The 10471-nt window shown below is 38.2% G+C and overlaps 1 long non-coding RNA gene across 1 annotated transcript; it reads left to right on the plus strand.

Annotated features, from left to right (window-relative positions):
- The first annotated feature begins 2173 nt into the window (after positions 1 to 2173).
- LOC105445752 lies at positions 2174 to 3618 on the plus strand. The gene is made up of 2 exons (XR_004063852.1): positions 2174 to 2304; positions 2717 to 3618. It is a non-coding gene; the product is annotated as an uncharacterized LOC105445752 (long non-coding RNA).
- Positions 3619 to 10471: the final 6853 nt, after the last annotated feature.

A 10471-nucleotide genomic window follows, 5' to 3' on the forward strand; every position in this document is an offset into this window, starting at 1 on the left:
TCGAGAATGCGTCAACCTTGATTTTCCTAAATCTAGTACATACATACATACATACATATTGATATTTCTATAGTGCTTTTACATGCTCAAGGTACTAGTATGCCGCGTGCGCATAAAATATACAGTTCCTCATGTAGACAAAGGAACATTTCTTCCCTGCTATTATGTAAAAATGTGTAGAACAGGTGTCACATGCATATTCACCTGATCTACACATTTTTACCTAATAGCAGTAAAGGTATGTTCTTTTGTTGAGGGTAAAATGAGGAACTGTATCTTTTGTCCTCTTTCTTTGTCCGTGATGTTCATAGTGTTACTTCCTGCATGCATGTATATCGTCGAGTGAAATCTAAAAGATTTCTAATTGTAGTCAACATGGGCAGTTAAGGAAGTTGACACGCATGATCAGTCGGCGTTCGTCGTGTTCTCGTCCACTCAAATCTAAAAGTCCCTATTGCCCAAGGTGGCAGTATATGTAAATCCGAAGTATAGTGTCAGAATATACTGTCATTAAAGACACATAATTATGGATTCTGGTGGGGAATTTCGCACCATTCCGGTATATCAATATAAAAAAGTAATTTCGTTGGTCCTATAACATATTTTTGATACAGAGAGCTTCTGCTACATATTATTTTATAATGATTTTAATAACTGTCAATTTCAGTATACGATATTGTATATTAACAAAATAGAACAACAATAACAAATCAATGGAAAGGAAGTAGAACTAAGCTATCATCATAATTGATTGTTTTCAAACGTAATTCTAAAGGGAAAGGCCTCCTTGATATTAAGTGAGCTTCCATAGAAGCAGAAAATAAGAGGAACAGGTAGGTGAAAGTTTGAGCAAATCCGATTAAAAAACAAAAGTTATGAATTTTTGAAGTTGCTATCGATCAAACGCAAGTTGGCAACTCTGTGATGTACCTTGCGAGCTCCCCTCCCATTTGCTCTGCAGTGAGAAAAAAAAATCAGGAATATTCGTTTTACCTCGAGGAAATTTTCAATCATACATGCACCCTAAATATTATTGCAAATATGTTTACATCTAACCCTTTATGAACAAAAATATATTCCGTTATAAATAACAAAGAAAATTAAAGTTTATGACATTTTATGGACGTGATAGGGTGACCCTGGTGGAATTTAGGTCTGACGGGGGAGTGGTTTTGTGGTGGGAGGGATGGCGCCTTTCTTTTGTTTTCTCTTGATCTGAATGAAGTGTCTGACAGACACGAAATTTAACTAAGAGAGAATAGAAGGGACGCTTACTTCTCATTGCCGGGCTTCTTGCCCGGTTGGTTTGGGATTTTGCTGGGGTGTGCTCGCGCTGGAGAGGGTCTGCAGGTGGAGCTTTGCGGAATTTGTACATGTTTGCAAGTGGGAGCCAGGCGCGTACGCAGGATTTTTTCAAGGGGGGGGGGGGGGGTTTAACATTTTTAAATCGGGCCGAAAATTTCGCATCGACCGGCCGCTGAATAAGCGGGGGGGGGGGGGGGGGGGGGGGGGGTAAGAGGACACTTTTTTTTTTTTGGTCTCGAAATTTGAAAATTTGACATTTTGCTCCGTTGGGGGTGGGTAAGGTCACCTGTTTTAGGTCAGCCATAGGAATATATATATATATATATATATTTTTTATTATTATTAAAAAAAAAAAAAAAAAAACCAAAGGGTTTTTTTTTTTTTTTTTAGGGGGGTTTATACACATAAAAATACCAAAGGGGGGGGGGGGGGGGGTAACCCCCCCAAACACCTCCCCCTGCGTACGCGCCTGGTGGGAGCTGCTGCCTTTTTACCTTTTTAACTTTAGTAAAGCAGATGTTTGGAGTTATAATATGTAAGCGGTTTTATTCTGTCTTCCACTTACCTATATTCTTGTTCGTTCTTGCTCCTCCCTCATACTTTTTCTCATCTTTCTCTGCTATCTCCTCTTCCTTAGCGTAGGTCTTTACTTTTGTCAGAATATGTTCAACTGTTTGTTAATATAATTGAAGTTTTTGTTTTGTGCAAACTTATGCTATTCATTGTCATCCCTTGCCTTGACTGAGGCCAAATTTCTGTTTTTTTTAACATGGAAAATAAAATCTGAATCTGAATCTGAGCACCGAAGGTTTATTGTGGGTTTTTCCAGAGTGTAAATGGCAGTGCCCCAAAATCGATGTGTAAATGGGCCTATTGTCTATAAATTATTTCCTGATTTTGTTCTTCTTCAGATGTGGCCAGCACTCTCGCTGTGGGCATACTACTCGCTTTTGTTACCTTGTATGGTATCATCATAACATTGATGTACCTGCATCTCAGGTGAGATATAGATCGAGTTGACCTTTAAAAGCCCACCGCCCCAATCCCCCATACCGCCCCCACCACTCATAAACACCCACAATCGCCCCATAATGATAACAATAATCCAATTTATAAAATAATAATAATAATTTGAATGATTACCTAGAAGGCGCTGATGCTATAACACAACCAGGCGCGTGCGCAGGGGAGGGGGGGGGGGGGGTAAACCCCCCTCTTTTGATTTGTTAAACCCCCAAACGGGACCCCCAAAACACATGTGCTCTTACCCCCCCCCCCCCCCGCTTATTCAGCGGTTGGCTGAGTCGTTGGGAAAAAATGTTAACCCCTCCCCCCTTGAAAAAATCCTGCGTACGCCACTGAACACAACTATGTTATATTTCCCCAATAATCTTTCTTTCCTCCATGTCAGACGCTCTAAAATCGCTCTAAAACCGCCAGTCAGTGACAGGGAGGGACAGGAACTAGATCCATACACGTCCTTAGATGCAACAACTATGAAGCAACCAACCTACGAAGACATCAAAGCAACTAGACACGGAAATAGAGGCCACACAAATGCAATCGAGGGGGTAGAATATGAAAATCAAACAATACTAAAGCAAACAGCTAGAGTGAAGAAATCAAACTTAGGAGTAGCCGATGAGAATACTGAGCCGGACTACGAGTTGCCAGTTGTAAAGTGATTCCATGAAGTAGGACCCAGAACGAGCTTTAAAATACAGTCAAACCTGACTATTAAGGTCATTCCACGGAAAAATAATGGCCACACCCTGTAAAATTGTTGCCTTGCTATAAACAGCTTCTACAGTTAGTTTTCACAAGGGAGAAAAGATGCATGGCACTAAAGAGAGGTGGCTATGAAGACAAGTTTGACTATATATCATGAGCTCTATAAGTAAAGGTATACATGTAGCGAGTTTGTCAAAATATCATAGGCTGTTACTTGATAATCTCTGATGTTGTTGTTGTTAATAGTATATTAGTAAAGCGCTTAGAGACATTGTATTAAGCGCTATATAAAAGCTGAATATTATTGTATTATTACTAATTTCATCATTCCTTTTATAATAAATAGGATATAGGGTGCGTTAGGCCAGTAAAATATCAAGGTTTCGGATAGGATAGGTATTACAACTGTAATAAACAAGGATAGGATTAGTTTTTATTAGAACTGATCTCGCAAGAGGGAGTTTGATTTAATGTGTATCATTAGCGTATTAAGCCGAAGCAAGGGTGAACTTTAAAGCCATATTGTATTACCTTCGCGACCAATAACAGGACACACACTACACCATGATACTACACGTAGTATAAAACCATCCTCGTCGTTTTATTAAAGGAGCTACACAAAGAAAATTTACTAACAACTGATAATTAGAACAAATTACATATGGATGGAAAGATTTTCTCTTGAAAAACACGAATAATTTGCTGAGAAATCATATAGATATCATGGAAAGGCGTAAAATGCAATTTTTCAAGACCCTTCTTAGACCCCCCAAGCGCCCCCGAACGTAAGCCAAACACACGAGCGTAGCGAGCTCTGAAAAGTGACGTCACACCCTGGACAAACAGCTCGGTACCGGCCGCATACCGGAGTCGCGCGTGTATTAGTCTGCAGCTAGACAGCCGTGTCCAGGGTGTGACGTCACAATAGTGACGTCATACGAAGGACTGCTGAAGGCAGTAAATCTGGATCTCAAAACTAACAGTTTTGAAAGTTGATTTCTGCGGGCCCCAAACATATTTGAAGAGGAAATTTGTTGTATTTGATCAGTAAGGCTTCCCCTTCGTAATGATATGAATTTTGCATCAATTCAATACACTTTTGCTTCTTGGTGTGACTCCTTTAATGCTATTTTTGTCTTATCTTTATGATATTTCCTACTGAAAACTAGACTATTTTTTATCACCTTTTTTTGATGAAAAACAAACAAACAGAAGAAAAATATCTTTTTCATTTCGACTAAGGAATGTTCAAACAGGAATACGGCCCTCATTATGTTCTTGCCAGCCTTAACCCCATAGGTGAGCACCTAATTTTTTTTTTGGCCCTCGAATATTTGAAAAATTGTGCCCCCTTTGAGCGCCAGGGGGGGGGGGCATCTCCAAAAAAGGTAACATTAACGTTAACAAATGTAAAAATACACATTTTTTTCCAAGGGGGGGGGGGGGGCGGGCCCCCGGGCCCCCTGGATCCGCCACTGGCTACCGACACCATGGCTATGAAAATGAAAGATACCGGGCAGGATGCAGATCCATATATTGAGATAATGTATTCACGTGACCAAAATCAAACGAAATAAATTCCTTGTAGAAGGTCCCCTCTGACACGAGGTAGATAAATGTTCATTCAAAGTGTACAAGTCTTATGATTAGCATATGTAGATGTAAACAATTATCTGGCTTTGCTGATATCTTCTGGTAAACGTAATAATTTATAAATACATTGTTGTATTTAGATTATAGATGTATTGCATCTTTTTAAACAAATATTGTTATAGTAATGCATTCGTTGTTTTTTAATTTGCAAAACACGAACTCCATCAGATGGAAAAAAGACTGCAATAAATGAGACGGATGATATGATGATAATTTGATTTTGTATATATAGCGCCTTTTCCATATGATTGAAGACCCTGTCCCTTAGTCTATAAACAAATTAAAGAGAATTGTAGAGGTATGTTTTCAGATCATTCTAGTCATATAGTTGTTTGACACTTGTATAATGCATGGCATAATATAGCCTAGTCATAATGTCCATCACATATTCAAAAGACTACTGTATCGCTTTCTCTATTCATATTATACAATGTTACAGTATGTTCTAATTATATTGAATGCTAACATCTCATAATTATGGGTTAACATAAGTTAACTCAGTGTAACGATTAACTAAGTTATAAAGTACAAGCCGGTGTAATGATATATTTTAGGGCCCTTAGGGAGAACAGTATCCATACTGATGAGGCTATCCCGAGGGTAAAGAAGACATATAATAATAATAATAATAATAATAATGATAATAATAATAATAATAATAATAATCATGATAATAATAATAATAATTATCATAATAATTATATTAGTTATCATTATTATAAGTTATATTTGATTTAAGAAAACAGACTCCCTCTTACGGAAAAATTCTGCAATAATTGAGACGGTTGATAATGATAATGGGATTTATCTGTATAGCGCCTTTTCCAGAGGATTCAAGACGCTATCCCTAAGTCTATCAACAAATTAAGAAGAATGGTAGAGGTATGTTTTCAGATCATTCTAGTCATAGAGTTGTTTGACACTTGTATAATGCATGGCATGATATAGCCTAGTAATAATTTCTTTCAAATATTCAAAATACTACTGTATCGCTTTCTCTATTCATATTATACAATGTTACAGTAGCAATTATGTTCTAATTATGTAAATGCTAACATCTCATAATTCATCGGAGATGTGATGGATTAAAATAAGTTAACGTAGCGTAACGATTAACGTAAGATTTATAGTAGAAGCCAGGGTAATAATATGGTTTAGTGCCCTCAGGGAGAACCGTATCAATACTGATGAGACTACCCTGGGTAAACAAGATATGTACAACTAATAATAATAACAATAATAATAATTATCATTATTATAGATTATATTTGATATTAGAAAACAGGCAGTGTTTTGATCTTTCACTTAAAAAAGAGGTTATGCAAAATAAAGATAGTTATTATTTTACTTTCATCATCATTAATTGTACTTCTTAATTTTCGTAATCTCTCCCAACGTATGCTAAATTAAGACAGGCTAAGTTACAGAAAATAAATTTATTGTTTAGTCCAAAATGTAAATGTGTAAATGAAGTACACAGTATAATGTATGCCAAATGTTGCCAAGCAGAGAGCAGGGGGTCGATGGAAAGGGGTATAGAAAGGGAGATAGAGAGAGAGAGAGAGAGAGGGGAGGGGGGCGGTAGGGGAGAAAGAGAGAGAGAAGGAGAGAGGAAGAGTCAAAGAAAGGATGAGAGAGAGAGAGAAACAGAAATAGATAGATAGATGGAGAGAGAGATGGCTTAATTGTTATGATATGAATCACCTTATTTCCATATGTGGCCTGATTTAAAGCTATCTAGTAGGGTTTCCACCGACGTCCGTTACGGCTGGCGATTAAAACATTGGATGGAAGGATTCAGTGCATGCACTGACTCAGTTCGGTCGAATTCCATGCCAGTAATTACATCACCTTCAAATATGTTTTTTTGATATTACTCGCCGATTAACATATAACAAAATGTACAAAATGAATATTGGATTTCATCATGACCTTAATACCATGTACACATGTCGTGAAAGAGGAAACTGTCAAACACATTAATATTCAATATTGAACCTTGGGGCTATTTCCGACAAATCTATCTAAAGCACTGAACATACTAAAACAGGAAATAAGTAGTAAGAAATGTCATCAAAAAGGAAGTTTGTTGGGAAGTTTGGGATATTTCCTCTAACCAAACGCAGTAAGAAAGCAGTCTGCAGGAAAAAGTGATAGAGTAAAATTGTTAACCAGGTTACATTGTCATGATTGTGAAACGCTGTTCTAACGAGGAAGCCATATTTCATTTCGTGAACGTTGCTTTCAAGTCGAAAAACGGGGAACCATTAAGCATGGACATTAGTAGGATATTTCCTGTATTCATAGTGATGATTCTGTTCATGTTTGTTGGGGAACATTGTGTTTACAGTGCCATAACAGGTACCAGTAATCTTTCATTTTTTCATCTGTTTATGCACCTTGGATTAAACAATCTTATAGGTCTGTGTGAATTTGTTTGTTGTGGTGCGTGTGCGTGTGTATGTGTGTAAGGGGATGGGATGGAGCCTTTAGAGAATCAAATTTAATGTTCAGTAGCATCCTATGAACGATATGGTGTTCACGATATTCACAAAAACATTGCTGGATCCAGGGAAAACTTGCAACCAGGATATGTACACCGGTCAGAAAGCAATGTGTTTAGGCCTACGTAATGTGCCCCCCCCCCCATGCAATTGTGAGACCCACATGAGCCCTTCAGTTCGTTGGACACCGCTCTTGAAACATTTCGAGAATCTGCTTTGTTTTGGTTGGCCTAATTAACAGAGATGATTTTAACATGAATCCCGGTCGTAGTAAATTGCACGGAGGGGGAGGGGGGGGGGGGGGGGGGGGGAGGGGTCACACTGACAATGAATGAAAAAAGGACTCATGCCCCCCTCCCTCCCCCTAAAAAAGGATACATCATTTTGTAGGATAGTAAAAACACCATACTTTAAATAATAAGAAGAGAGAGAGAGAAAGAGAGAGAGAGAGAAAGAGTGAGAGAGAGAGAGAGAGAGAGAAAGAAAGAGTGAGAGGGAGAAAAAGAGAGTGAGAGAAAAGATCATACAAACCATTATACTTTATGTACATAACGCACAAATTAAAATAAGGTGAAATACAAGAGCTCCGATACAAATTCAAGGCTTAAATAGACATAATTATTTACTTTAGTAAAATCAGTTAGTTATTTTGGTTACAGTAGTATTGTGCGTTGATCAACGAAGAATATGTTTTTCATTTGCCAAATTCACAAATGTTCTGTTCTCTAATATTCCTAACAGATTTACGACTTGTTGGTGGTCCAACCTCCAATAAAGGCACAGTCGAGATCAGGATAGACAATGGAACATGGGAGACAATATGTAATGATTTTTACTGGATCTATACCGTCATTGGCATCTGTAGAAAGTTGGGATTTGCAGGAGCGAGCATAGCAATAAAAGACACACCTTATGGACAAAATTCAACTCCATCCGGAGGGCTGAATTGTTATGACGGTAAAGCACGATGCCTTCTCATATATTTTACGGAGATTAAAAGAATCAGGATATTCCATTCTTGTTTAACGCATGTCCCCTTCTGAGGCTTTTGGGTGTTACTTATATGAGAAGATAAAACAATATCTCCGTTTTATTTCATTTTAAGAATGAAAGGCCTTTTACGCCCTTCATAGCTAGAGTAACTGTTGTGAAAGCTCCTGGAAATGATGGCAGACTTTAGATCATCTACTATGAATATTTGGGAATGATCGCTTTTATATATGGGGGCCGGGGGGGGGGGTAAAAAATGGCTCGGTGTAAAAATGTCAGAGGAAAAAATGTCAGAGGTAAAAATGTCAGAGGTAAAAATGTCAGAGGAAAAAATGTCATAGGTAAAAATATCAGAGGTAAAAATGTCAGAGGTAAAAATGTCAGAGGTATAAATGTTAGAGGTATAAAATAAAAACAAAATCATGTGGCAAGTTTGTTATGGTTACACCCGGGTTATATATTAGGCTTATCGAAAAAGAACAGCGAGGGATACTCTGCAGTCGTTATTTCACCGCTGCTTTATTTTCCACTTTCCCAGTTTAAATTTATTTACCTTTCGGCCCCAAATTGTGACTTTTTGCCCGATTATTGCCGAAGGAAGACGGGGGGGGGGGGGGGGGGGGTATTCTTCTTCTGGGGCACGGTGACCCGGCTGCTCTCCCCTTCCTCTTATATATATGCTTTGCTTTATATATCCTTCCGAACAGTGGTCAATGCCTAGGCAGAGCAGGCAGGCAATGACTACTATTACATGTAATTTCCAATAAATGCATATTTCAGACAATTCCACTTTCTTGTGGGCTTGGTATTTTGATACTCTGAAACAAAGCAGAAAGCCATGTTATCAATGCTAAACCCATCACATTCACGAAGTGCGCGCGTTGCAATAAAATATTGTCGATTACTATTGCGGTATAAAATAGTCTGGGAGAAAATCAATTAGCAGCTTTGTTACTCCGATACAAAGCAGAAAGCCGCCCATGTTACATCAATTAAAGAGAAGGTTGAGTTCTGGGGAAAGGTGAACAATAATTTGTGAGCGTTTGTTATCATTCTTATTATGCAAGTGTGGAAGAACATCAAAGAAAAAAGTTATTCCCTGAAAATTTATTTCAAAGGACTTCATATCCCAGATATAACAAGTAACAGCTTTAAAATGAGGCCCGATTGTATGCCATATGTTTGTGTAGACCCATATCAATATCTTTCTGTGTACAGCGCTTGTTACTTTACCAAGACTGGGCCAAAGTTTTTTATAATTTTGATGACTCCAAAACCTTGCACTACACACCAATACTTACATGTTTATGCTAGATGATCAACCTTTTCTGGACATGGATATAATGGATACATAATAATACAAATATGGAGGAAACAATATTGGCAAAAGGGAAACAAGAAAGAGGGGTGTACATATATTCAACGGAATAGTTAATGGAGTAAACAACTTTTTTTTTTTTGGGGGGGGGGGGGTAGATTGTTGTTAAGGTTCATCGTTACTATAGGACTGTTGTGCCCTAGTTCAGAATGTTTCTGTGCGAGTCCGTAAGTTTGTCAATGCATGCTCCGATTATCATTCAAATAATTGCCTCCAGGATTGGTATATTTACGGCCCATTTGCGTTCTTCGGATTTAATAAAGATGTCGAGTGAAAGAGTTAAAGATCGAAAGAGCACAAATGTGAGAGTTATGTAAGTTACGAGGCCGATGAGTATTGCCGGAAAGCTCAACTCTGGAGGTTAAGTTCGCAAAATTAAAAAAGTTCCTTTCGACATGGGTGTGTATGGTGCCGGGGATTATTTTGACGCAATGCGTCGTAGTGAAATGCCCTTATAAGGGGTCACACGTGTCGGAGGGTTTAAAATGGGGATGAGCTTCTGAATCGAGACGGTCTTTTACTTTTTGGAGCGGGTTTTTAGTTTTCGGAGCGAGTTTTCACTTTTCGGGCGACTTCTTGGTTTTTCTCATTCTTACTCCACTTCCTTTGCCGCCATGAGGTGCTAAAGCTTTAGCAGAGTTCGGGGCGCCCAGCCTATATATGTAACTTTCGTGATTCCTCGTGATTATATGTAATTATTTGTACTAAATGCACTACTCACTTTAACACTTGACTTTTGTCGAGAACTTTCATTTCTTCGTTTGGACTTTGTTCGTCCCTGGAACGTTACAAGGGCTAGGTTGTAGGCTGCCACCGGCCAAACCGGTCCGTTTCACAAACATTAACACATCAACCAATTCAAAATATAAAAAATGTTAGACATTCATACATATATATGCAAGCCTGATCA

This window comes from Strongylocentrotus purpuratus, unplaced genomic scaffold, assembly GCF_000002235.5.
Source record: "Strongylocentrotus purpuratus isolate Spur 01 unplaced genomic scaffold, Spur_5.0 spur5_scaffold_13, whole genome shotgun sequence".
In the NCBI taxonomy this organism is placed as follows: Eukaryota; Metazoa; Echinodermata; class Echinoidea; order Camarodonta; family Strongylocentrotidae; genus Strongylocentrotus; species Strongylocentrotus purpuratus.